This window comes from Lepus europaeus, chromosome 18, assembly GCF_033115175.1.
Source record: "Lepus europaeus isolate LE1 chromosome 18, mLepTim1.pri, whole genome shotgun sequence".
Taxonomy (NCBI): Eukaryota; Metazoa; Chordata; class Mammalia; order Lagomorpha; family Leporidae; genus Lepus; species Lepus europaeus.
In genome coordinates, this window is record NC_084844.1 from 66,079,735 (window position 1) to 66,105,702 (window position 25,968).

The 25,968-nt window shown below is 39.7% G+C and overlaps 1 pseudogene; it reads right to left on the minus strand.

Moving 5' to 3' along the window:
• Positions 1-20,425: 20,425 nt before the first annotated feature.
• LOC133746925 (protein-L-isoaspartate O-methyltransferase domain-containing protein 1-like) lies at positions 20,426-21,251 on the minus strand (annotated as a pseudogene).
• Positions 21,252-25,968: the final 4,717 nt, after the last annotated feature.

Genomic DNA, 25,968 nt, shown 5'->3' on the forward strand with positions numbered 1-25,968 from the left:
CAGACTGTTTTAGCTTTGATATTCTTTGTATTTTCACTCAGTTGTTACATGAGCTTTATCAATAACATCTGTATAAATGGTTTTTAAAAATTAACTATTGTATGTGCCCATGCCGAAATTGAGCAATAAAATGAATGCTGTTTGCACTGTCACAGCATCATTTTGGATAGGCCCAGCTCTGGCTGTTGTGGCCATTTAAGGAGTGAACCAGTGGATGGAAGACCTCTCTCTCTGTCTCTCCCTCTCACTGTCTGGAGCTCTACCTGTCAAATAAATAAATAAAAATCTTTAAAGAAAAAGATTTCCTCTTGAGCAATATGAGTTTACAATACAACTGGGGTTATATATCGCTCAAATCTTAACCATCACCACAAAGGTGGGTATATCTTATTAGAATCAAGGAAAAAGAAAAACTGAAAGATACCTTACAAATACATCAACAGGAAAAGGAATTTTTGATAGTCTAGGGATACATACATTTCTGTGATCAGAGTCTGAAAAAAAAAAAACACACCAGAACAGCTACCAGCGCCAGGCATACCCTTTCCATATAGATCAAATAGATGCACTTGATGGTATGGAGACAGGTGTGGGTACCAATGTGAATGCATTGATTTGATAGGGCTTAGATGGAAACTATTGAGTAAAAGCTTCCTGGAAATAGATTTTACATACAACATGAAGATTTCACTGTCCATATTTGTCCAAAGCTGCCAAGTAAATGCTGAATTCTTTATCACAAAGGTGTTTGTGACAAGCTTTATGGATTTAAACATACTCCAATACTTCCCTAAAATCATCCCAAGGGTAACATCACAAAATATGGTATAAAATGATTATTTGATGAGAAGTTGAAACTCTCGGTTTTAATCAAACTAATCTCATTTATTATTAAATCTGATCTATTATTAAAAATAACCTCTAACATTAAAATATAATGCTCTTTGTGGCAAGATGGCAGAATAGGATAGTAGCACACTATTAGTCCGGGGGAGAGACACTTTAATAAAAGTGGAGATACTGCAGGGTCAAGGAAGAGTAGGGGAAGAAACAGCAGAGGAAACTCTTCTGGAACTAGTGATTCACAGTGGACCTGCGTGGAGAGCGTGGGAGCCCAAGTTCGGGACACCAGTGGCAGAATCAACACACCAGCACTGGAATGCGAGGTGAGCTGAACATCAATAGCCCGAGACACCAGCAGGAAAGTGGAAAGAGGAGACTAGAGGGAACGAGGCTTGAAACTCCGTGGGGAAAAGTTCACCAGGCTAACTAGAAGAGAGAGAGAGGAAAAAAAATTGTGACCGATACGGACACAAGTTTCTCTCTCTCCGCTCACCTCTCAAAGGTGAGCAAGACAAAGAGCAGGCACCATTTTGGACATACGTCATAAGCAGGGCGACCTCAGAAAGAAAGAGAGATTTACCATGCCTAACCTGGGAGTGTCATCTTTGGCACACCCTCAACCCTGAGGGACCAAACACAGCTCTCAGTCCACACTCATCTCAAGCCTCTAAGGATCCACCAAAAGCAGACAGTCCACTTAATATAGAGCCATAGTGTAACAATAAAAACACCACAGTGAAGAAACCAAATATCTCCAACATGCCAAACAACAAACACAAAAACCGAAGTAACAAGAACAAGGAAGATACTATGACGCCCCCAAATGAAAAAGACACCCCAGTTCAAGATTATAAAGATGATGAGATAAAAGAAATGAAAGAAGCAGATCTCAAAAAATTGATAAGAACATTAAGAAGTTCTCAAAAACAAATTCTTGAACTACAGAAATCCTTCATGGACAAGATAGAAAATCTCTCTCATGAAAATGAAATATTAAGGAGGAATCAAAATGAAATGAAACAACTAGTGGAACAAGAAACTGTGATAGTGACGAGAAATCATAATGAAATGAAGAATTCAATAGATCAAATGACAAACACATTAGAGAGCCTTAAAAACAGAATGGGCGAAACAGAAGAGAGAATATCAGACTTAGAAGACAGAGAACAGGAAAGGAAACAGGCAAACCAAAGAAAAGAAGAAGAAATTAGAAATCTAAAAAATATTGTCGGGAATCTACAGGATACTATTAAAAAACCCAACATTCGAGTTCTAGGAGTTCCTGAAGGCATGGAGAGGGAGATAGGATTAGAAGGCATTTTCAGTGAGATACTAGCAGAAAATTTCCCAGGTTTGGAGAAGGACAGAGGCATCTTAGTACAGGAAGTTTATAGAACTCCTAATAAACATGATCAAAAGAGATCCTCACCACGACACATCGTAATCAAACTCACCACAGTGAAACATAAAGAAAAGATCCTAAAATGTACAAGAGAGAAACGTCAGATTACTCTTAGAGGATCTCCAATTAGACTCACAGCAGACTTCTCATCAGAAACCCTACAAGCTAGAAGGGAATGGCGAGACATAGCCCAGGTACTAAGAGAGAAAAACAGCCAGCCCAGAATATTATATCCTGCAAAGCTCTCATTTGTGAATGAAGGTGAAATTAAGACTTTTCATAGCAAACAGAAACTGAAAGAATTTGTCGCCACTCATCCTGCCCTGCAAAAGATGCTTAAAGATGTGTTACACACAGAAACACAGAAACATGGTCACCAATATGAAAGAAGGTAAAGGAAGGAAACCTCACAGCAAAAGATCACAGGAAGCTCAATTTCTCTTTGACATAGAATTAAACTCTGATGCTCTGTTAAAGCAATGTGTTAAAGTAATCTATTATGTTCTCTTGATGTCTGTTAAATTCTAATTGTTCAAAAACAGCTGAATTTTTAATAATAGCTATGGGTTATTTAAATATGTGCTTATTTTCAAAGATTTGAATAATCACCTTGTAACAATGATCAAATTTGGTCTATGTTATGTCATGATTTTAAGGAATCTTATTTCAACCAGATATTTTGGATTTTGAGCCTTCTTGGCATTCTTGACAGGCATTCAAAAAATCAAAGTTTCAAACAATCTGGTCTCTAAAATTTCCAGTAAATCCTGGACTTTGTTTTTTCCAGTTTGGGCCCAACTGAAAAAATCAAAGGACCTATGTCTCTCATCTTATAGAGACACCGACTAATCAGGCTATTTGGATTATATTAGAAGTACTGTCAAGATGTGATGTGGTACCAAACTTTAAGTTTCTATAATGAAAATGCTATTAATACAAATGTTTGAGAAATAAAAAGTCTAATGATCTTGTGTTACTAGACATGATAGTTATCTTAATGAGAAAGCCCCAGAGGCCCAAAGGGTTAAATACTTGTAAAATCCTACAGGTGCTTTCAAAAATACTGTGAAGTAAGCAAGTGCCTCTTGTTTGTTGATGAGTTTATAATTTTAAACATGGCAACTTAAAGTCTTTTGTCATCCACAGTTATATATGATTTGCTGCTCATAAAACCAAAGCATTGTTGGTTCTGTGTTTAGCTATCCTCCTATAGGTTCCTATGGACTTTTTCCAGCCACTTCTATTGTATTCAGTACTTTGGGATGGCTCTGTAAACAGATGAAGCCAATAATGTATTAACAGTACCAACTGAGAGAAAGTATGGTTAACTGAGGTTACTAAAAACAAAAAGCAATTCAAATCAGTTGGCAATCTACAAAAAGAGTTAAAGATTTTAAAAGCTATTATTAAAATTGCTATATTGGTCTATTATGTTATGTTATATGTGTGTACATATTGTATGTCCACATGGGGAAATTTTATTAAGAGTTTTATTTTAAATGGCTTATAGATAAGATTGTCCATAAATTTAAGCTGCTAAATGAAACAAGGTACATTTTAATTTGTGTGACCTGAATCTGTGTATCATATGTTTTAAACGTGTTGGTAGAAAGAAACTAAAAACATTTTAGATGGTTGTGTTTAAGTTTACTGGTTAAACAAACTACACCATGTTAGATATTTAAGAGGTGTTTTCAAATACATGATTCTTTTTTTTTATTTATTTTTTTATTTTTGACAGGCAGAGTGGACAGTGAGAGAGAGAGAGAGAGAGACAGAGAGAAAGGTCTTCCTTTTGCCGTTGGTTCACCCTCCAATGGCCGCCGTGGTAGGAGCCAGGTGCTTCTCCTGGTCTCCCATGGGGTGCAGGGCCCAAGCACTTGGGCCATCCTCCATTGCACTCCCTGGCCACAGCAGAGAGCTGGCCTGGAAGAGGGGCAACCGGGACAGGATTGGTGCCCTGACTGGGACTAGAACCCGGTGTGCCGGCGCTGCAAGGGGGAGGATTAGCCTAGTGAGCCGCGGCGCCGGCCTCAAATACATGATTCTTAAAATTTATAGAAGGCATCGGATCTTCTGGTAAATGTTTTCTTAAGTTGTTATCTAATGGTTGAAACTGTTTGCTAACTATTCATGTGATATTGCTATTGTCAGCAAGCGATCTAGGACTTGCTCCCTCATTTCTCTATTCTAAGGCCAACTTGTTCTTTCATTTCTCTATTGTCTTCCAGGTAGGAAAGCATCCTCTGGTCTCCTTTAACAAAAACCAAGAAAAGAAAAGAAAGCTAGGCATCAGAAGCAATGGGTGGCAGGCCTATTAATGGCTGATCTGTACAGTGATCTGCCCTCAAGGAGACCCAACAGGCCAGTCCACTGCAGTGGCTTTCAATGTGGTAAGCCTGGGCTTCAGCAGAAGTCAGCTTGTGAAGAGCCCTGGCAGCTCTGCCAAGAGTTGGATCACTGGATATGGACCTGCACTGGAGTCGAAGGATGCCCAGGTCAGAGCCACAGATCTTATTGGCTCTAAGCTGAAAAGCCCTTCACTCAGCCCAACTTCCAAAGTGACCACTGCAGCTGAGGGTATGGCCAAGTAGGGTCAGGACCATTGCAGGCAGGACTGTAAATTTCTTGTTAGAGATGCCCCCTGCCTTTATCTGGCCAGCTCTACTCCCAGGCCAGCCAAGTAATGAAAGTCAACAGAGTGCCTTCCCCTAGGAGGTTCACACCTCCCTTAGGATGTACCCCATGTGAAGAGATAGATAGGTCTGGGCCTCTTAACTTACAAGGCCTAAAGCCCACCAGATTATTATCAAGCCCCTTCTGTCAGGTTCTATTTGCCTCTCAATCAGAAAACTTAATTGTAGCTTAGACAGCACCTTTCTTAGCTCCTCTAAGAATGATTCTGTCCTTTGTTCTAGACCCTGTCTAGCGCACTTGGGCCTCATTCCTTTGTAATCATAACCTCTACTCTACCTCCAATGGCTCTACTCCCAACCTGTGTGTACTGATGGTCCTCTTCCCCACTTAATACTGTATAATTGTTCAAACCTGGTAAATACCACTCTTAGGATCATTGGTTACTATCCTCACTCTGTCTTTTATGACCTTGTCTAAATATGATCAGAGTCGGCAAACTTGGAAGGCTTCCATAGCCTTGGCAACTCATGACGACAGCCTAGGGTGGTTACTGGCGCCATAAACTAGAGTGTCAATTTGTTGGGTCAATAACAGGAGTCACTGTGCACTTGCTCCTCATGTGGGATCTCTGTCCTTAATGTGCTGTACATTTTGATTTAATGCCAGAACTAGTACTCAAACAGTATGTTTCACTTTGTGTTTCTATGTGGGTGCAAACTGTTGAAATCTTTATACTAAATTGATCTTCTGTATATAAAGAGAATTGAAAATGTATCTTGATGCAAATGGAAGGGGAGAGGGGAGGGTTGCGGGTGGGAGGGAAGTTATGGGAGGGGGAAGCCATTGTAATCCATAAGGTGTATACTGGAAATTTATATTCATTAAATAAAAGTTAAAAAAAATATAATGCTTTTCAAGGGCTTTAAGTTCTGTTTGAATTCATAGGCTGACAACCTTTGTTTTAACTTGTTGACAAGTCTGAGAGTTTGGATGCATAGGACACGCAAACACATACACACAGAAAACATGCAAATGCTGTTTGAGAAAAAATCATAGTATTTTAATTTGATAAAGGACAATCAAACTCAGTAAGAGGAAATAAATAAAATTAACTGATTAGAAGTGGTACTGTTGATTTCTGCTGTGTTTGGGGTACCCATGCATTTTGTGCTGATATATAATTTCAAACAATATATGAGTACAAAATAAAAAACTAAAATCAGCTTCCCTGACAACTTACCCCAATTTTTCACCCATGATTGAATAAATATGCATCTCTTTTTCTTAAATCATTAGCAACTTTATTTTTTAAACTGAGTCTTAAAAAACATTTAATTATTTAAAAGAGTCCAGAGAGAAAGTGGGAGACAGATCTTCTATCTGCTGGTTCACTCCCCAGATTTCTCCAATGGCCAGGAGCTTCATCTCGGTCTCCTATAACGGTGGTACGGGACCAAACAACTTGGATAATCTTTTGCTGCTTTACCTATGTTATTAGCATGGGGCTGGAAAAGAAGTGGAGCAGCCAGGACTCGAACTGGCAACCATATTGGATGCTAGGATCACAGGCAGCAGCTTAGCTATCCATACCATGCATCTTATTGCATTGTATATATATGTAAAAATATATTTTTGTCAGTAAATCTTGATTGATAATATGAACATCAAGCAGGAAGGATCAGTGGGAGAGAACAAAAAAAAATACTGTTATTAGTGAGAAAAAGAGTCCTTAGTTCAAATATAAGTAGCAATTCATTGTAGGCTATCTGTTGGTACTCATTCTCAGGTTAAGACTATTTCCTTAGATATATATTTCCTTATATAACTACATTTGGTTTCTCTTACTGTGACTGTATGTGTAATTTAATTTTCATACTTTTGATTCACATATTTTTAGATCATATGGCTTGTCACTATGTTCTTACAATCAAGTAAACAAATATTAAATATCTATTGTTAAACCAAATTATTCATATTATCTTTTTCCTTGATATATTATTTTTATGTGGAACTATTTTGGTAGATATTTTTACATTGTTAAGTATGAGTAGTTTTGTCTATTTACAGCCTTATTTGATTTTGACTTCAGGCAATGCAAATGCACACAAAATGAGTTGAGAATTATTAGTTTTTCTTCCAATTTCTTTTTAGTAGGTATTTATAATTACTATTTTAATTACTAGGCAATCTAGACAAATATCCACATTTCTTTCCTCATATTTATATAAGTATTGAGTTAAATATACTTATTCAATACATTGACTGAAACTACTGACACTCTCTTCCATTCTTTTATTTGTTTTGCATAGAATTAGTGTTGTGGGGCCTCCACCTGTGACACTAACATCCCTTAAGGAAAACTGTTTGAGTCCTGGCTGCTCCACTTTCTTTTCTGAGAGAGGGGAGGCAGAGAGAGAGAGAGGTCTTCCATCCAATGGTTCACTCCCCAGATGGTCGCAACGGACGGAGCTGCACCAATCCGAAGCCAGGAGCCAGGAGCTTCTTCCAGGTCTCCCACACAGGTGCAGGGGCCCAAGGACTCGGGCCATCTTCTACTGCTTTCCCAGGCAATAGCAGAAAGCTGTATTGGAAGAGGAGCAGCCAGGACTAGAACCGGTGCCCATATGGGATGCCAGCACTTCAGGTCAAGGTGTTAACCCACTGTGCCACAGTGCCAGCCCCATGGCTGCTCCAATTTCAATCCAGTTCCCTGCTAATGTGCCTAGGAAAGAACTGCTTGGGCCCCTGAACTCACATGGGAGAACTGGAAGAAGCTCTTGGTTTCAGTCTGGCACTGCTCTGGCTGTTGCAGCCATTTGGGGATTGAACCAGTAGATGGGTGGTCTCTCTGTCTCCCCTCACTCTGTAAATCTGTCCTTCAAATAAGTTAAAATAAATATTTAAAAAAATTAGTGACATGGAGGCCAGTGCTGTGGTGTAGCAAGTAAAGCCACTGCCTGCAGTGCCGGCATCCCATAGGGGTACTGGTTTGAGTCCCGCCTGCTCCACTTCCAATCCAATTCTCTGCTTATGGCCTGGGAAAGCAGTAGAGGATGGCCTAAGTCCTTGGGTCCCTGCACCCATGTGGGAGAACCCGAAGAAGCTCCTGGCTCCTGGCTGTGGATCAGCTCAGCTTCGGCCATTGAGGCCACCTGGGGAGTGAACCAGCAGATGAAAGACCTCTCTCTCTCTCTCTCTCTCTCTCTCTCTCTGCCTCTGTGTCTCTGTGATTCAGTCTTTCAAATAAATAAATAAATCTTTAAAAAAAGAGAAATATTTGAGAATGAGTCTTCCCTCTGCTTCTGATCTAGCCTCCTGCTAATGTGTACCCTAGGAGACATCAAATGATGGCTCAAGTGCCTGGCTCCCCTGCCACCCATTAAGAAACCTGGACAGAGTACCTACCTTCTGGCTTTAACCTACCCCAACCCTCATTATTACAAGCATTTGGGGAGTGAACTAAATGATTGAAGATATTTCTATCTGTGATTATACACTTCAAATAAAAATAAGTAAATACACCTTAAAAAGAAATCAGTGTCTCTCTGAAAAGTGTATTACTCCATCCTATCAGATGGTGCTATGAAATGCAACTATATAGACCAAACCATGGATATATACATTCTCATATTTATCTCATATTTATATATATGAGATATATACATATCTCATATTTATCTTATATATGTATATATCTTATACATATCTCATATTTATTTGCTTGTATATGTGTTTGGGTATGAGGTTATAATTATATCTCAAACTCCAATCCAATATGAGGTTCACACCAGAAGTATTAAATGATGAATAAAATTTATTAAGCATATCCTTAGTAAGATTTTGTTCTCTCAATTGAGTCTTAGTAATTTCTCTGAAGGAATTCCTTCAGTTATTATAAGATTATTACACTTGATTTTAAAACTTAATTTTTGTCTGACACTTAAAATTGTACAGTAATTATGCATATTTCTGGGGCACAGTATGCTATTTTAATGTAGGAATATATGCAATCAACTCAGGTTAATTAGCATATACATCACCTTAGATAATATTCAAAAACCTCATTAGCTATTTCAAAATAAACTATTAGTTAACTCTAGTTGTTTTTTGATATAATGTAAAACCAAAACTTATTTTTCTATCTCCCTTTAACTTTTTAAAAAAAAGATTTATTTATTTATTTATTTGAAAGTCAGAGTTACACAGAGAGAGAAAGGGAGGCAGAGAGAGTCTTCCATCTAGGTCACTCCCCTAATAGCCACAATGGCTTGGGCTGGACCAGACAGAAGCCAGGATATAAGAGCATCCTCTGGGTCTCCCACATGGGTGCAAGGGCACAAGGACTTGGGCCATCTTCTACTGCTTTCCCAGGCCATAAGCAGAAAGCTGGATTGGAAGTGGAGCAACAGGACTTGAACCAGTGCACATATGGGATGCCAGCACTGCAGGTGGCAGATTTACCTGCTATGCCACTGCACCGGCCCCCCTCTCTGTAACTTTTAATGTTAATCAATGTCTCAAACTCTTCTCCTTTTCCACTACCCTTACCAGTTTGTGGTAACTGCTCTTCTACTCTCTACTTCTCTATGAGAGCAACTTTTTTAGATTCTATGTAAGAGTGAGATACCATAGTATCTGTCTTTCTGTGCCTGGATTAACATAATATTCTCTAATAACATTGCTGTGAGTGACAGAATTTCATTAGTTTCATGGCTTCAAAGTAGTCCATATGTTTTATTTTATATGGATTTTTCTTTATCCATTCATCCAATGATGGATACTTAGGTTAATTATGTCTTGGCTATTTTGAATAAGGGTGCAGTGAATCCTGAAGTGCAGAAATCTGTTTGACATAATGACTTCTCTTCTTTTGGATATATACACAGTATTCCTAAATCCCTAAAAACAGTATTTTTATTTGTATTTTTTCAGTAGCCTCTGTTCTGTTTTCCATGATGGATATACTAATTAATATTCCAACCAACAGGGTGCAATGGTTCCCTTTTCTCCACATCCTAATCAACATCTTTTAATTTCTCATGGTAGATTTCATTTGTATTTCCATGATAGTGATGTCAGGTATTTTTTTCATGTATCTCTTGGTCATCTGTGTCTTAAGAACTGTATATATATTTTTAAATCATTTTTACATCTTGTACTTTGTATGTTGTAATTCACTTGTTTCAATTACTTATATGCTTTGGATAACAACCCCTTATCAGATGCATGGTTTGCAAATACATCTTCCCATTCTGAAGGTGGTCTCTTGGCTCTGTTTTATTTGCTGTGTAAAGGCTTTTTTAGTTTCATGTAGGCTTATTTATCTGTATTGGCTTTTGTTGTCTGTCCTTTTGGGGTGCTATAAAAATGCGTACTTAGACTAAAGTCTAAGGTTTACCTTTATAACATTTATGTATTTGAAAGGAGAACTGAAAGCAGGGGGCAGGCTGAAATCAGGAGCCTGGAACTCCATCCAGACCTCCAACATGGGTGGCAGACTCAAGTACTTGTGTGATCATCCAGTACTTACCAGCAATATTAGAAGGAAGTTGGATCACAAGCCTAGCTAAGATTTGAACTGATACTCTTACGTAGGCTGTGGACAACTCAAATAGTTGCTTAATCCATTGCCCTTCATTTTGTTTTCTTCTAGTATGTTTGTAATTTCACATCTTATACTTATCTGGAACACTTTAATTTTTGTATATGTTGAGAAGAGGCTGATTTCATTCTCCTGCATGTCAATATCATTTTCTCAGCACCATTTATTAAGAGTTTGCATTTTCCACATTATGTGTACTTTGCACATAATGTAAAAGTTAACTTGTGGTAGATGCATAGACTTACTTTCTATTGTTTTCTCTATTCTGTTCCACTTTTTCATGCATCTGCTTTTATCTAATTCCATGTAGTTTGTGTTACTAAACTTTGCAGTATATTTTTGTTAGGTAGTGTGATGCTTTCAGAGCTATTCCTTTTTCAAATTGATGTGTCTGTCTGAAGTCTTTTGTGCTTTCATAATATCTAAGAATTTTTTAAAGATTTATTTTATTTATTTTAAAGAGTTACAGAGAGTGGGAGGGAGGGAGGGAGGGAGGGAGAGAGAGAGAGAGAGAGGTCATCCATCTGCTGGTTCATTCCCCAGATGGCCACAATTGACAGAGCTGCACTGATCCAGAGCCAGGAGCCAGGAGCTTCTTCCAGTTCTCCCACATTAGTGCAGGGGCCCAAGGACTTGGGCCATGCTCCACTGCTTTCCCAGATGCATTAGCAAGGAGCTGGGTTGGAAATAGAGCAGCCAGGACTAGAACCGGCACCCACATGGGATGCTGGTGCTGCCAGTCAAGGCTTTAATGCACTGCACCACAGTGCCAGCCCCCATATTTTAGAATTTTTTAAAAAAATCTCTAAGAAGGATGTCATTGGCATTTTAATGGAGATTACATTGGATCCATAGATTGTTTTGCACAGCATGGTCATTTTAACTATGTTAATTCTTTTTTTTAATTTTTCACAGGCAGAGCGGACAGTGTGAGAGAGAAACAGAGAGAAAGGTCTTCCTTTGCTGTCAGTTCACCCTCCCATGGCCGCCACAGCCGGTGCACCGTGCTGATCGAGGGCAGGAGCCAGGTGCTTCTTCTGGTCTCCCATGAAGTGCAGGGCCCAAGCACTTGGGCCATCCTCCACTGCCTTCCTGGGCTATAGCAGAGAGCTGGCCTGGAAGAGGGGCAACTGGGACAGAATCCAGCACCCCGACCGGGACTAGAACCCAGTGTGCTGGCGCTGCTAGGCAGAAGATTAGCCTGTTGAGCCATGGCGCCAGCTTAACTGTGTTAATTCTAATCCATGAATACAAAGTCTTTTGGTGCCCTCTTCTATTTCAATTATTTATAGTTTTCATTGTAAATACATGTCATATCCTTTGTTGATTCCTAGGTATTTTACATTTGTGTAACTTCTATAAATGCAATGCAATTTTGTTTGTTTTTCTAACAATTCACTATTGGAATATAAGAGTTCCTGACTTTGTCCTAAAAATTCACTGAAGTTGGTAATTCTAATAGCTCTATTGTGGATTCTTCTGATGTAATATCATATTGTCTACAAAGGGTAGCAATTTGAACACTCTCTTTTTTAATAGATGTATTTACTTACCTATTTATTTATTTATTTCAAAGAGTTAGAAGGAGAAACACAGAGAGATCTTCATCCTCTGGTTCCCTCTCCCAGTTGCTGCAATGGGCCAGGGCTGAGCCAGGCTGAAGCCAGGGGTTTAATCTTTATTTCCCACATGGGTGCAGGGGCCCAAGCACTTGGTCCATGTTCCACTGCATTCTTAGTTCCATTAGTAGGCAGCTGCATCAGAGGTGGAACTGTCAGGATTCAAGCCAATGCCTATATTGGATTCCAGGTCTACAGATGGCAGCTCAACCTATTGCTCCACAGTGTAAGTCCCAACTTTCTTCTTTCCAGCTTGGATGTCCCTCAGTCCCATCTCTTGTCTGACAGCTCTACCCAGCACTTCCAGTACCACGCAGACTGACAGTGCACATCCTTGTCTAGCTCTAGATTTTAGGAAGCTTTCACCTTTTCCCCATTCAATATGTTAGTCACAGGTTTGCTATATATGGCCTTTATTATCTTCAACCCTATTCCTGATATACTGGATTCTAATTCCTCAAGCTTTGAAGGCTCTTTGAGGATGTAAGGTAAACATGTTAATTAGGGGAGTCTATTCTGGGTTGTTTGGTGGTTCCAGTGTAATCACAGAGCTTTATAATGGAGAAGAGGGGAGAGGAGCCAGAGAAGGAGCTAAGATGAAGGCAGCGGAAGTCGGAATGATGCCTCTCCTGGCTTTGAAGCTCAATGATGATCAAGAGCCAAGATTAGTATCCACCTTCTCGAATCTGTAAAAGGCAGGGATAATCCTTCAGTGAAAGTTACAGGTGGAAAACAACTCTAATGACAGTAATTTTAGAAATACAAATTTGTATTGTGAAAGCTAAGTTTGTGAAAGTGAATATAATTGGAATGAGAAATAGTATATAAATAAATAAGGATAAGGAGGGACACAGGACCAAAGATACATGTTTTAAATTTTAATTGTGGTTTATTGATTTTAGATATGTTTAATTATGTATTTTTGTTTCTTTTATGTTTGTGAACTTATTCATAATTTCTCACATTTAAAAAATTTACTGTTTTGATATCTTTTATGACAATTTACATTATTTGTAATTTCTTGCAATAATGCATTTTTTTTGACAGGCAGAGTGGACAGTGAGAGAGAGACAGAAAGGTCTTCCTTTTTGCCATTGGTTCACCCTCCAATGGCCACCGTGGTAGGCGCGCTGCGGCCGGCGCACCGCGCTGATCCGATGGCAGGAGCCAGGTGCTTCTCCTGGTCTCCCATGGGGTGCAGGGCCCAAGCACTTGGGCCATCCTCCACTGCACTCCCTGGCCACAGCAGAGAGCTGGACTGGAAGAGGGGCAACCGGGACAGGATCGGTGCCCCGACTGGGACTAGAACCTGGTGTGCCGGCACCGCAAGGTGGAGGATTAGCCTAGTGAGCCATGGCGCCGGCCACAATAATGCATTTGATATTATAAATTTCCCCGAGGAGCACTTTGGCAAATGTATAAAATATAAAATATATTTTAAAAGTTAACTATAAAGGTATATTGTATAAGCATACTTCAAATAATTTAACAGCAAATGGAATTTTGAAATCCATGTATACAACAGATGTTTGAAAATTTTCATGATATATTCATGCTGTGAAAAATTTTATTTATGTATCTCAAAACACATCTTTAATTCCATTTGTCCATGAACTATCTGAAGTACAATCATATATGTGCTTTACATTTTTTCTATAATTTCAATATTGCATGCTGATCAGTGATACACAAAATTTGTTTCAGGGAACTATATATTGTTTTCTTAGTACTTGAAGATGAACTAGTTGAATCTTATTTTATAAACCTTTTTACCAGTTTGGATCTGTTCATTTGTGGTCAGCACATGCTAAATTTATCTGTCATAGTACTGTTTTTATATAATATCAATTTGTATTCATCAAATTAGTTCTTGTGAATCATGAGAATGCTGAGAAGTATATAAAAACAACAATTTTATCTTATTGGTGGACTCTATGAATAAGGTATCACTCTTTGTGCCTTTTGTATCAGTTCTATTGAATTACATTTTGAGATTTATATCAGTACAGTGGCTTGTTGTAATCATCTTGGTCATTTATTTAGAAAACACCCAAGTCGGGGCAGCATTGTGGCACACTGGGCTAATACATCATATTATTCTAATTCTTATTTCTAAATAGATAAAAGCCAACAAAAATCTATTTATACTTAACACATTACCAAGCAAAACAGTATACCAACATCCTCCTTTAAGTATGAATTATCCTTGGTATTTTGTTATCTTGAATCTTATTACCTGTGATAACCTAATCTTTCTATATGACCCAGACACTGAAAGTGGAATGGAAGACATTGTGTGTTTATGATAAGCCATGTGTGGAGTGAACTCTGTATTTTTGGGGTTGGGTACACCTGCTGTACTCAAATGATCCAGGCCACAATACAAAGAAATGATGACAGCATAGAATGACTACTTTATTCTGCAACACCTAGAGTGTTGGGCAATTATTAGCTCAAACTCAGGAAGAGCTATATTCTACCTTATCCTTCTTGGGCAGTGTTTACTCCAGCAAACTGCACTTAAATGATGAAATCCAATGCGTATAGTTGGACTACTTTTTTTATGCAGTCCACTATCCTATCACAGCAGCACTGCCTTAAAGAAAGCTTTGCCCAGCCTACCTCGAAGGATCTCATCAAATAATAAAGCTTTTATACATTTTTTTTCTTAGAAGTGGACTCACTTCTGGCACCATTATCCCCATAAAAATGTTCCTGGTTTTAGCTTTAAAGTTTCTTTCATATTTCTACTGCTTCTTATCATTCAAGGTGCCAGAAATTATTTATACTTAACCATCCCCTCTAACAGAGGTCAAACAAATGCTTTTAAACAACTACTCTTCATTCAAAATGCACACTAGTAGAAAGCAATCAATTATGTAATTTTATTGATTTGCTAACAACCTAAAAGTGACTCCCATTGACAAGGAAAAGAACTAGTCATTGGTTTGACTTAGATTTATTTTTTTAATGACTTCTAACTAGAAGTTACAAATACTTATCTCCAAGCTCCCGTTCAGACAGACTGTGGTTCTGCCGGGGAGTGACAGAGAGGCTTTGGCGAGGCCTGGGAGGACAAAGTGGAGAAGCCAACAGCCTCGGTGGAGAGAAAAATGGCGGCACTGACCAGGCTGGGTGGGGGAATGGCAGCAGGTGTGAGGGAGTGCGGGCCACTGCCGGTCAGGGCGCCCCCTCGCTTCACCGGGCTCCCGGTGGTGACGCGAGTGGCCTGGCCCTCTAAGCAGAGTGCCAGGTGCTGCTGCCTGCTGGGTCTTAGTCCACCCGTACAAGGATGGACTGGGTCCGAGGAAAGGTAAGTGCGCCGCTCGCCCGTTCCCCAGCCTCCCGATCCCGGAGACAATCAGACGCAGCGGGGAGCCAAGTCTAGCAAGGACTCATTTACTTCGTGCGAAACAGAACCTTTTATAGCACAAAACTGCAGAGTCATTGGGGCAGGGCTAAGGACCAGCCAATCACTTAAACGGTCATTTTACGGGGGGATTTCTATAGGACTAGCCATATGTCTATACACTTGTTACTAGTTTTGTTACCTCCCCGATGTTGCGCAGCCAATTAGTTTTAGTGGTAAACAACTTTGGATTCCGCCCACCTTACTTCCTTTGGGCACCTTCATGTAACTAATTTCCCCACAGCTGCCGACCCCGTAACAAAAATAAAAGGGTGGGGTCCAGCCTCTGCCTCAGCCCGCATCACCCGCTTCCAGATTTACCTCAGGATTCCGCGCCAACGTGGCCTTCAGACAGCGCCCATGACTGCGGCCGGCGGCGAGCGGCCAGGCCGGGCTCCCGCAGTAGGCGGCTGAGGGAGGATCCTGACGTGGACAGGAGGGCGGGCTGGGAGTGCTGCCGGGGTCACAGGGAGGGAAGCTTGTTGATTGGTCAGAGCAAGGTCAGAGGTTATGACCCCGGTGCCCTCACCACCCCGGCACCACACCCTTTTGGATGGCTTCTCTGCACCTACTCCAGAGCATTGCTAGCTATGACCGGAAGTTGAATTCCTGGGGTTAATGTAAAGCCTACGTTCATTCACTGACCTTAGCTGATTCTTTGAGTTACTGATGCAACAATGTTCTCTACATTTAGCGCCCCCCCCCCTTTTTTTCTCACCTGTATCTGTGTTATGGGCATAACGTAAAAGAGAATAATTTCTCAAATAACAAAATTTTGGGTAAACTCTTTTCTTTGAGCATAACAGCATCAACATGCAAAATTTTTGATCATATACTGTCTATTCCGTTCATAAACCCCAACCAACTCTCAGCAGCTAAGGCACCATCAACATTTCCTCTACTCCATGATGGTAAGGATCACCTGGGATATGCCTGACTTCCTGTGTTGTTTTAATTATATTGATAGAGCACTCAGGCTTATAAAATAATTCAGAAATGCACTGGGAAAGTTACAGCAATTTTATTCCAGACAAAAGTAAACAAATCATTTTTCAAACTGCTTTCAGCCTTAATTCCTGCACAAAATTATAAAACAATAGTTTTTCCTTCTGGAATATTGGATGTTCTTTTTAAAATTATTTGTTCATTTGGGGCTGGCACCATGGCTTACTTGGTTATTCCTCAGCCTGCGGCGCCGGCATCCCATTTAGGGGCTGGTTCTGGTCCCGGTTGCACCTCCTCCAGTCCAGCTCTCTGCTGTGGCCTGGGAGGGCAGTGGAGGATGGCCCAGGTGCTTGGGCCCCTGCACACGCATGGGAGACCAGGAGAAAAGCACCTGGCTCCTGGCTTCGGATCGGTGCAGTGCCAGGCATAGCGGCCATTTGGGGAGTGAACCAATGGAAGGAACACCTTTCTCTCTCTCTCTCTCTCTCTCTCTCTCTCTCTCTCTCTCTCTCACTGTCTATAACTCTACCTGGCAAATAAATTTTATTTAAAAAATTTGTTCATTTTTTTATTTCTACCACTATCTTAAAGTCAATGATAACATCACAACTGTAAAATGAATGCACTTAAAAACATGAAAGATACATTTCCATGACAAAAAGTATTCAATGATCATGAAAAATCTGTACACTCTAACAAGGATGAGAGAATGAAAGACATTATGAAAAAGTTATTCTTCAAATCTATGCCTAGCAAAAACGCTCTCCTAAATAGTAAAGCCATTATTTAAGAACATGTACTTTTACATATCTGGACACCAGCTCCAATAAAATTAGGGAGAGAAGGGTGAGAAAAGATGGCTAAGTCTCCCCAGGATTTCTTTTTATTTTAGGAAAAGTTTATTTACAGAGGCCCTCCCTCTGTCATTCCAAAAGTTCCCTTTCAAACTGGACTTTTTTTTATAAAGCTTTTATTTAATAAATTTAATTTCATAGGTACAGCTTTTGGAATATAGCAGTTCTTTCCCTCAAATTGGCCCTTCCACCTCCACTCTCATCCCACCTTCTACTCCCTCTCCCATCCCATTCTTCAGTAAGACACATTTTTAATTATTTTATGCAGAAGATCAACTCTATACTAAGTAAATATTTCAACAGCTTGCACCCACCCAGCCACCCACACACAACATATAAAGCACCATCTGAAGACAAGTTTTACTATTAATTTTCATAGTACAACTCATTAAAGACAGAGGTCCTACATGGGGAGCAAATGCACAGTGACTCCTGTTTGGTTTAACAACTGACATTCTTATTTATGATGTCAGTGATCACCTGAGGCTCTTGTCATGGGCTGCCAAGGCTGACATTATTTAGACAGGGCCATAACCAAAGTGGAAGTTCTCTCCTCCTTTCAAAGAAAGGTACCTTCTTTTTTGAGGGTCCCTTCTTTCCACTCTTCCCAGGATTTCCAGATAAAAACATGTTCACAGCTACACTTTTATTTTATTGTATTTATTTATTTTTAACTTTTATTTAATGAATATAAATTTCCAAAGTACAGCTTATGCATTACAATGGCTTCCCCCTATAACTTCCCTCCCAGCCGCAACCCTCCCCTTTCCCACTCCCTCTCCCCTTCCATTCACATCAAGATTCATTTTCAATTCTCTTTATATACAGAAGATCAATTTAGTATATATTAAGTAAATATTTCAACAGTTTGCCCCCACATAGCAACACAAAGTGAAAAATACTGTTGGAGTACTAGTTATAGCATTAAATAACAGTGTACAGCACATTAAAGACAGAGATCCTACATGATATTTTTTAAAAATTGATTTTCTATGCAATTTCCAATTTAACACCAATTTTTTTTCATTTTCAATTATCTTTATATACAGAAGATCGATTCAGTATATACTAAGTAAAGATTTCATCAGTTTTAAAACAAGCACTTGATTCCAAATCAAATGGCCATTTCCAACAGATGACAACGATATGAAGCTGTTTTCTAGACAGAAACCTGATGAAGCATGTCTTAGTAGCAGCTTAACAATCATATCAGTAAAATGTAGTGGTACCCCCCAGCCTATTCCCAGCCACTGGAAGCAGTACTCTCCCTGAAACTGTCCTTCATGTTGCTAAAGCATCCTCAATTATCTGGAGCGATGTCATACTTGCATTATTTAAACTGCTTGTTCTCAGATGTGTAGAATTGTTAGAGCTGAGATTTTTGAATCAATACTTGTAACTTAGTAGAGAAATAAAAATCCGTTTACTATACAATGCTTGGATTTCCTTAAGCATATCTGAATAATGATTATAATAATTTTCCCTTTGAAAATATGTAATCCATATTAACATTAAGTGGCAGGTTACAGTGCATACTTTTTTATCAAGACATGACTGTTTACATGCCTTCCTAGGGAAACAAAGTCATAATGACATTTCCTGCCAGTTTTATCACTGATAAGCTATAACAAAATTCACATAATGAGTACATTAAGTACATGATATTAAGCAAAAAAGTAAAACCATTATAATTTTGCTAAAAAACACATTAAAATGTGAGTGGTTAGATGAGCATGTTGTAGGTCCCAAAGTTTATACTGTGATTCTGAACTGGCTTTTCAAAACAGAAGTTGTCTACATACAAGTTCTGTGATTATTTCTTATACTAGAAAGATACAAAGCAAAAGCTGTAAGCTCAGCACTCCCCTTTTGTCAAAGATAAATATTCAGATAAACTGGAAGTCCCTTTTACTGAAGTGCATCTGCTACCCACGCCTGCTGTAGCCCTGAAACTCAGAGCTTTCCAGGAAAGTGGCAGTCACACGTGTTTATTTCACTCACTCACTCACTGTCTATGCTAAGAGTCACGTACAACACTGGAGCTCTTAAACCAAATACTTTATACAGTGAACCATAGAAAAAACAATCTTTAATAGACCTTGAAATCTTGAGAGAGTCAAGATGATCTCATTAACTTTAAATACTAAAAATGTAAAGGGTCCATACAAACTAAGAGTTGTAGTAAATGTATACTTTCTAATATTCACTTGCTGTGCTATTAAAAATCTCTCAGAGAAGCAGATATCCCCTCCCACTCCTGCCCAGGTCTTTGGTCAAATGATTCAAAAGCAAAAGTTGCAGGACTGTAAAATTTCATGAAATTTGTGTTTTATTTAAAAGCTAAATTACTTATTATTTTGCATTATTATTGCACTCATATATTGCCTGGAATATGTCTCCAGCAACTCAGAAATAGTGATTGCAACAAAGGAAGGTAAATAGTTTGGGGCCAGTGATGTAGTGCAGTGGGTTAATGCCATGGGCTGAAGTGCCGGCATCCCACATAGGCACCAGTTCAAAACATGGCTGCTCCACTTCTGATCCAGCTCTCTACTATGGCCTGGGAAAGCAATAGAAGATGGCTCAAGGCCTTGGGCCCCTGCAGCCATGTGGGAAACTCAGAAGAAGCTTCTGGCTCCTGGCTTTGGATCGGTGCAGCTCTGGCCAATGTGACCAATTGGGGAGTGAACCTCTCTCTCTCTCCCTCTCTGCCTCTCCTCTCTCTGTGTAACTCTGACTTTCAAATAAATAAATAAATACATCTTTTAAAAAAGGTAAATAGGTCTACAAAGCATTTTATTTCTTTATGAGGGACTTTCATAGAGGAAATAAAATAACTGCAATTCAAATCAAATTTATATGCTTAACAATGGTCTTAATCTTATCTAAAATTATGTCTAACATTTACCACTACAAATCTGTAAGGAGTCAGAAAACAATTTATAGGACACAATGTCTTGACTGGTTGCATTCCACTTTCAAATCACTCTGAGACAAAACAGCATTTTCCCAAGATTAAAGAAAAATAGATTTTAATAAAAGGATCCTTTTAAATGACTGAATACATCATTTCTGTTACTGACAGAAACAGGTTATACTTTTCCCCTACCATTCTGATTAAAGGAATAATTCTTTCAACTAAAAAATGCTATGTATTCAAGACTACAGGAATTATAAGTTGGCATTCTTTCTTCTTAATCTGTTATTTGTCTCTAAAATATGTCAAGTAAACTTTTAAAGACTCAGGGAGGGGCAGCTTCATGATTTTCTCAGTAAATTCTGAGACCCTTTTGGCTTCATGGCTTTGCTGTGGTCTTTCCCCTCCTCTTATTTGTGATCCTCACTGTTTAGAGGCTAAGGAATAAGCTGATTACTCACAAAGACCTACGTGTTAATTCTGTTTCATTCTCTTTTCATTTTGGGTGGAGCCTTTTGGGGAATCCCTTTGGCCTGCGTCTCATTATTTATGAAATTTCTAAGTGCAGTGAATGTAAATACAGGACAAGTCCTGCAGGTTCCTCAGAGCACAGGGTGGGGAGGAGTCCCACAGAATCAGGTTTGCTGTAGTCATTCTTTCTTGCCTGCACAAGTAGAGCAAATAAAACAGCAAGGATATTTTTACTTTTCCAAGTGTTTTGTTCAGTTTGCATAATCTGTGTTAACTGATCTTCTACAGGAATGACTAGTAGGCCTCCCATGTTCAGGAAAATTTTCACATAGCTTTCATTGTCTTTCTGGACTCCAGCAACACAATAATTTGATCATACTGATAACTGTCAGATGCTCTCTGGAGGCAATTACCAACCACAAATGCAGGATCACACAACTCATATTTATCAAAGCTATCACTATGTTTGATGAAGCTCTCCCATTTTCCCCTGGCATATTCCACCACATCTGAATGAAGCTCAATCCCATGATTTCTTGGAAAGGCAGAATGGTAGAGAAGGGGAGAGGGAAGAGGAGAGAGGGGAGAGGGGGGAGGGGGGAGGGGAGAGGGGAGAGGGGAGAGGGGGGAGAGAGAGAGAGAGAGAGAGAGAGAGAATGAAGAGAAGAGGAGAGGAGAGGAGAGGAGAGGAGAGGAGAGGAGAGGAGGAAGGGGGAGGGGAGGAGGAGGGGGAGGGGAGGAGGAGGGGGAGGGGAGGAGGAGGGGGAGGGGAGGAGGAGGGGAAACAAACTGAAATAAATCATATCAAAATAGACATTGAAAATAAAAAATATTATCTTAGAGTGTGCATACATTTAGGTAATAATCATTTTCCTATATACAGATATGGTGAATATGGGAGGTTGACAAAGAGTGTGGTGTAATGGGGTTGATAAGATGTTCTAATTTTAATCTGATGATTTACAAACACTTTTATTTATTTTTGTAAGACATCAATGTAGTGGAAAACAATCTTCCTTGCTGTTCAGTTATGCATGCATTGATGCTTAAATGTAGCTCATGATGTCACTTCAATCTCCACTTTTTCAGAGACATTTCACCCATCAAATAAATGAATCTACACCTCACGTCTGTTTCAGAACCAACAATACAATAATAAAATTACTGGTCTCCATTTTGTTATTGTATCCAACTGATATATATTGATTATAATTCTATAAAAGTGCTTTTGTAACCTTTTCAAATGTCACATGGTGCTACATTTAAATACTGTACTTACTGTTTGAAATATGCATTTCCTCTATGTTTATCTTTCTATTATTCCTATACTTGGAGGGAGAAGTCGCTGCCTGGTCCCTTCCAAGGATGGAGAGGGAGCAAAATGTCATCATGGCCATAGGGACTGTAGCAGCCATGCTGATGGGGGGAAACAGGGGCCTAATATTAGTGTGAGGAAAGAGGATGGGGCATCTTCTGACAGATGTGGATGTTTGTGTCTACCCCCAAGTGACCCATGGTGTACTCTCCAGGCCACATCTTGGTGTGGAGTGGGAGAGGGACCTACAGGGACTCAGAGACAACATAACAGCAAAAGCACGGCCTGTGGGTGGAGGCCTTCAGACAGTTGGGGAGGGTTTACCCTCAAGTGTGAGGGAAGGTTGGTTGAGAGGGGTCCCCCAGGGCTTGCCCCTGACCTTCCCTGAATACTCATCAGGGCCACCCCTCACCACCAAGCCCCTGAGTCTAAGGCAAGAAGGCGTTGCTGGCTGAGCCCACCTGGCTGAGTTTCTCAGAGGATCGGTCAACTGAACTGGTTCATTTCCAAAAATAAATAATTTACTAAAAAGCAGCTTGCCAAACCCATGGTGATGCAGGCTTGGTAGTTGAAATGGAGTGTCCAGCCAGCTGGGCTCATTAGAAGTCACTCCCTTCCTCCCACCCCACCCATGTGCAGCTGTCAGGCCCAACAGGCCTGTGGCAGCAGATGTCCAAGCAAGGTCAGGTTGTGGAGGGCAGGGTGGGAGTTGGTGATGAAGGCTTCCCTGATATGATCTTACGTAAAATATGACAATGACTTGTGCTGAGGCCCAGGACGTGGGCAGCAGCAGCTGCCTACATGGTATAGAACTTGCAGGTTCACAAAGCAGATATGTTCCTGAAAGCATTCCTCCAGCCTTGGCAAGTGGTGGTGACTGGAGCAGGCACAAGACCTGGTGACAGTGTGATAGGGGACCTGTCATGGCCAGGCGTAGCCACATGGTCATTATGGAGCCAGTAAGAAAAACACCAAACCAGAAAGCCAGACCATGGACCTTCCCTGAATACAGAGTGTGGAGTTAGTATGAGAGTTATATTCTGTGCATCTCTCTCTCTTTGGAATCTAAGAGGTCCCTGCACCATCTGAAATACTGTTACAGCCTTCCCTACCCTGCCCTTGCCACATCTGACATCCCACTGCAGAACCCGCCACCCCTGACCCCATGTTACATCCCACCAATGCTTGGGTTGACCACATCCCAGAGTACCTGGGTTTGAGCCCAGGTTCCATTTCCAATTCTGCTTTCGATTACACATACCCTGGGAGGCAGCAGGTATGTGGTCCCTGCACCCACACGGGAAACCTAAATTCAATTCTAGATTCCTGGCTTCAGTCCACCTCACCCCAAGTGTTGTAGCCATTTCAGAAGTGGACCAGCACATGGAAGATTCATTCTCTCTCTCTCTAATTTGAAATATTTGGAAATGTAAAGGATATAAAAGTCATTGAAAAATGGCCATAGGATTTTGACATGGAAAACACAAAATAATGCTTTTATTTGATTTTGTCCCTATACAGATTCTCTCCTTCATGCAATTATGTTAATTTCTTTTGGATAATTTCTTATAATTTTATTAATATATCTCACATTAACACAGGATATGCAATTTTGCTACATTCCCTTTCCATGGTCTTTTTAAAAGTGTATTAGTTTATTTATTTACTTGAAAGACAGTGTGCCACAGAGAGAATGACAGAGAGAGAGAAAGCATCCTTATTTTTGTCAGTTTACATAATTATGGGACACATTTTATGTATGTGGGACCACTTCATCAAAGGATAAATGTTTTATTTATCAAAGGACTTATTGTTTTAGGATTATTGGATTATTAGAGTTCCTCATATGGCCTTTTAAAAAAGTTTGGCTTGGCAGTGGGTATTTGGTGTAGTAGGTAAGATGCTGCTTGGGACACTCATGTTCATATCTAAATGCCTGCTTGCAAGTCTTGGCTGCACTTTGGGACTACTACCCACATGGGAGCCTGGATTGAGTCCAGGGCTGTGATTTTTGATTACTGAGTCTGTTGCCATCATTTGGGGAGTGAAGCAGCATAGGGACAGCTCCCTCTGTCACTGTATCTCCCTATTTCTCTTTCTATATCTTTCTCTCCATGTGTCTCTCTCTCTTTCAAACCAAATAAATGTAAATACATTATTCAAATTTTCCTGAATTATTCCCCAAGTAAATGGCTTCCATATAATGGTCATGTATCACATCACAATGAGAATACATTTCGGGAAAGGCATCATTAGGAAATTTAGTCACTGCTGCACATCACAAAATATATCTACACAAGCCAAGATCTATGCCATTACTAGTCAATATAATCTTACAGGATAACCGGGGTTCTATGTGATGGGCTGTCATTCATTGAAGCTGTGTTATCAAATACATGACAGGATGTAGTGTTTTCTGAGGAGTGAAATATTAGAAGTTTAAGGTACTACCATTTCCTGCTGTGATGTGGGTATTTATTTGGTATCCAAGAAATCTGGTCAATGATATAATCAGCATGGTTTTCACCTATTATTTGTTCTTGAACGTTCCTTAACACAGTCAAGGAAATACATGACTAACTCACAACAAGTATCATATTAAGTGAGGAAAAGCTAGAAGCATTTCTACTAAGGTACAGAACCAGACAAGGATGCCCACTCTCACCATTGCTATTCAATAGCATTCTAGATGTTTTAGTCAGAGCCATTAAGCGAGAAAAAGAAATCAATGTGATACAAATTGGAATGGAGAAAGTCAAATTATCCCTGTTTGCAGATGACATGATCATATATGTAGGGAAAACACAAGATGCCACTAAGAGACTGCTGAAACTCAGGGCTGGTGCTGTGGCATAGCAAGTAAAGCCACCGCCTGCAGTGCTGGCATCCCATATGGTGCTGGTTCTAGTCCCAGCTGCTCCACTTCTGATCCAGGTCTCTGCTATGGCCTGGGAAAGCAGCAGCAGATGACCCAAGCTCTTGGGCCCCTACACACATGTGGGAGACCTGGAAGAAACTCCTGGCTCCTGGCTTCAGATTGGTACAGCTCCAGCTATTGCAGCCATCTGGGGAGTGAACTATCAGATGGAAGACCTCTCTCTCTCTCTCTCTCTCTCTCTCTCTCTCACTATCCCTCTCTTTCTCTCTCTCTCTCTCTCTGCCTCTCCTTCTCTCTGTGTGTATTCTGACTTTAAAGTAAATAAATAAATCTTTTAAAAAAAGACTGCTGAAACTCTTAAGAGAGTTTGGTAAAGTTGCAGGATATGAAATCAACAAACAAATATCAATACCCTTTGTATACACAGAAAAATGCCAGTATCATTCACAATAGCTACAAAATATTTCAATACCTTAGAGTAAATTTAACCAAGGATGTCAAAGTTCTCTACAATGAAAATTACAATATATTAAAACAAGAAGTCAAAGAAGACACAAAAAATTGGAAGAACCTTCCACACTTGTAGATTGGAAGAATTAACATAATCAAAATGCCCATACTATCCATCACAATTTACATATTCAAAGACATCTTAAAAACAAACAAGCAAAAAAAAAAAAACAAAAAACAAAGTGGTCAAAATCAAAGTACCAATGACATTCTTCTCAGATCTACAGGAAACAATGCTAAAATTTGTATGAAAGTACAAGAGACCCCAGATACCTAAAGCAATTGTAAACAAGAAAAAAGCCAGAGGTATCACAATACCAGACTTTAAGTTATCTTACAAGGCACTTATGTTCAAAACAAGCCTGGTACAGGCACAAAAATAGACATATAACCAAGGGAACAGAATAGAAGCCCCAGAAATTAATCCACACCTCTATAGCCAACTAATCTTTGACAAAGGAACTAAAATTGATCCTTGAAGAAAGGCCAGTCTCTCTTTCTTCTAAAATAGATTTATTTATTTGAAATTCAGCATTACAAACAAGAGGAGAGGCAGAGAGAGAGAG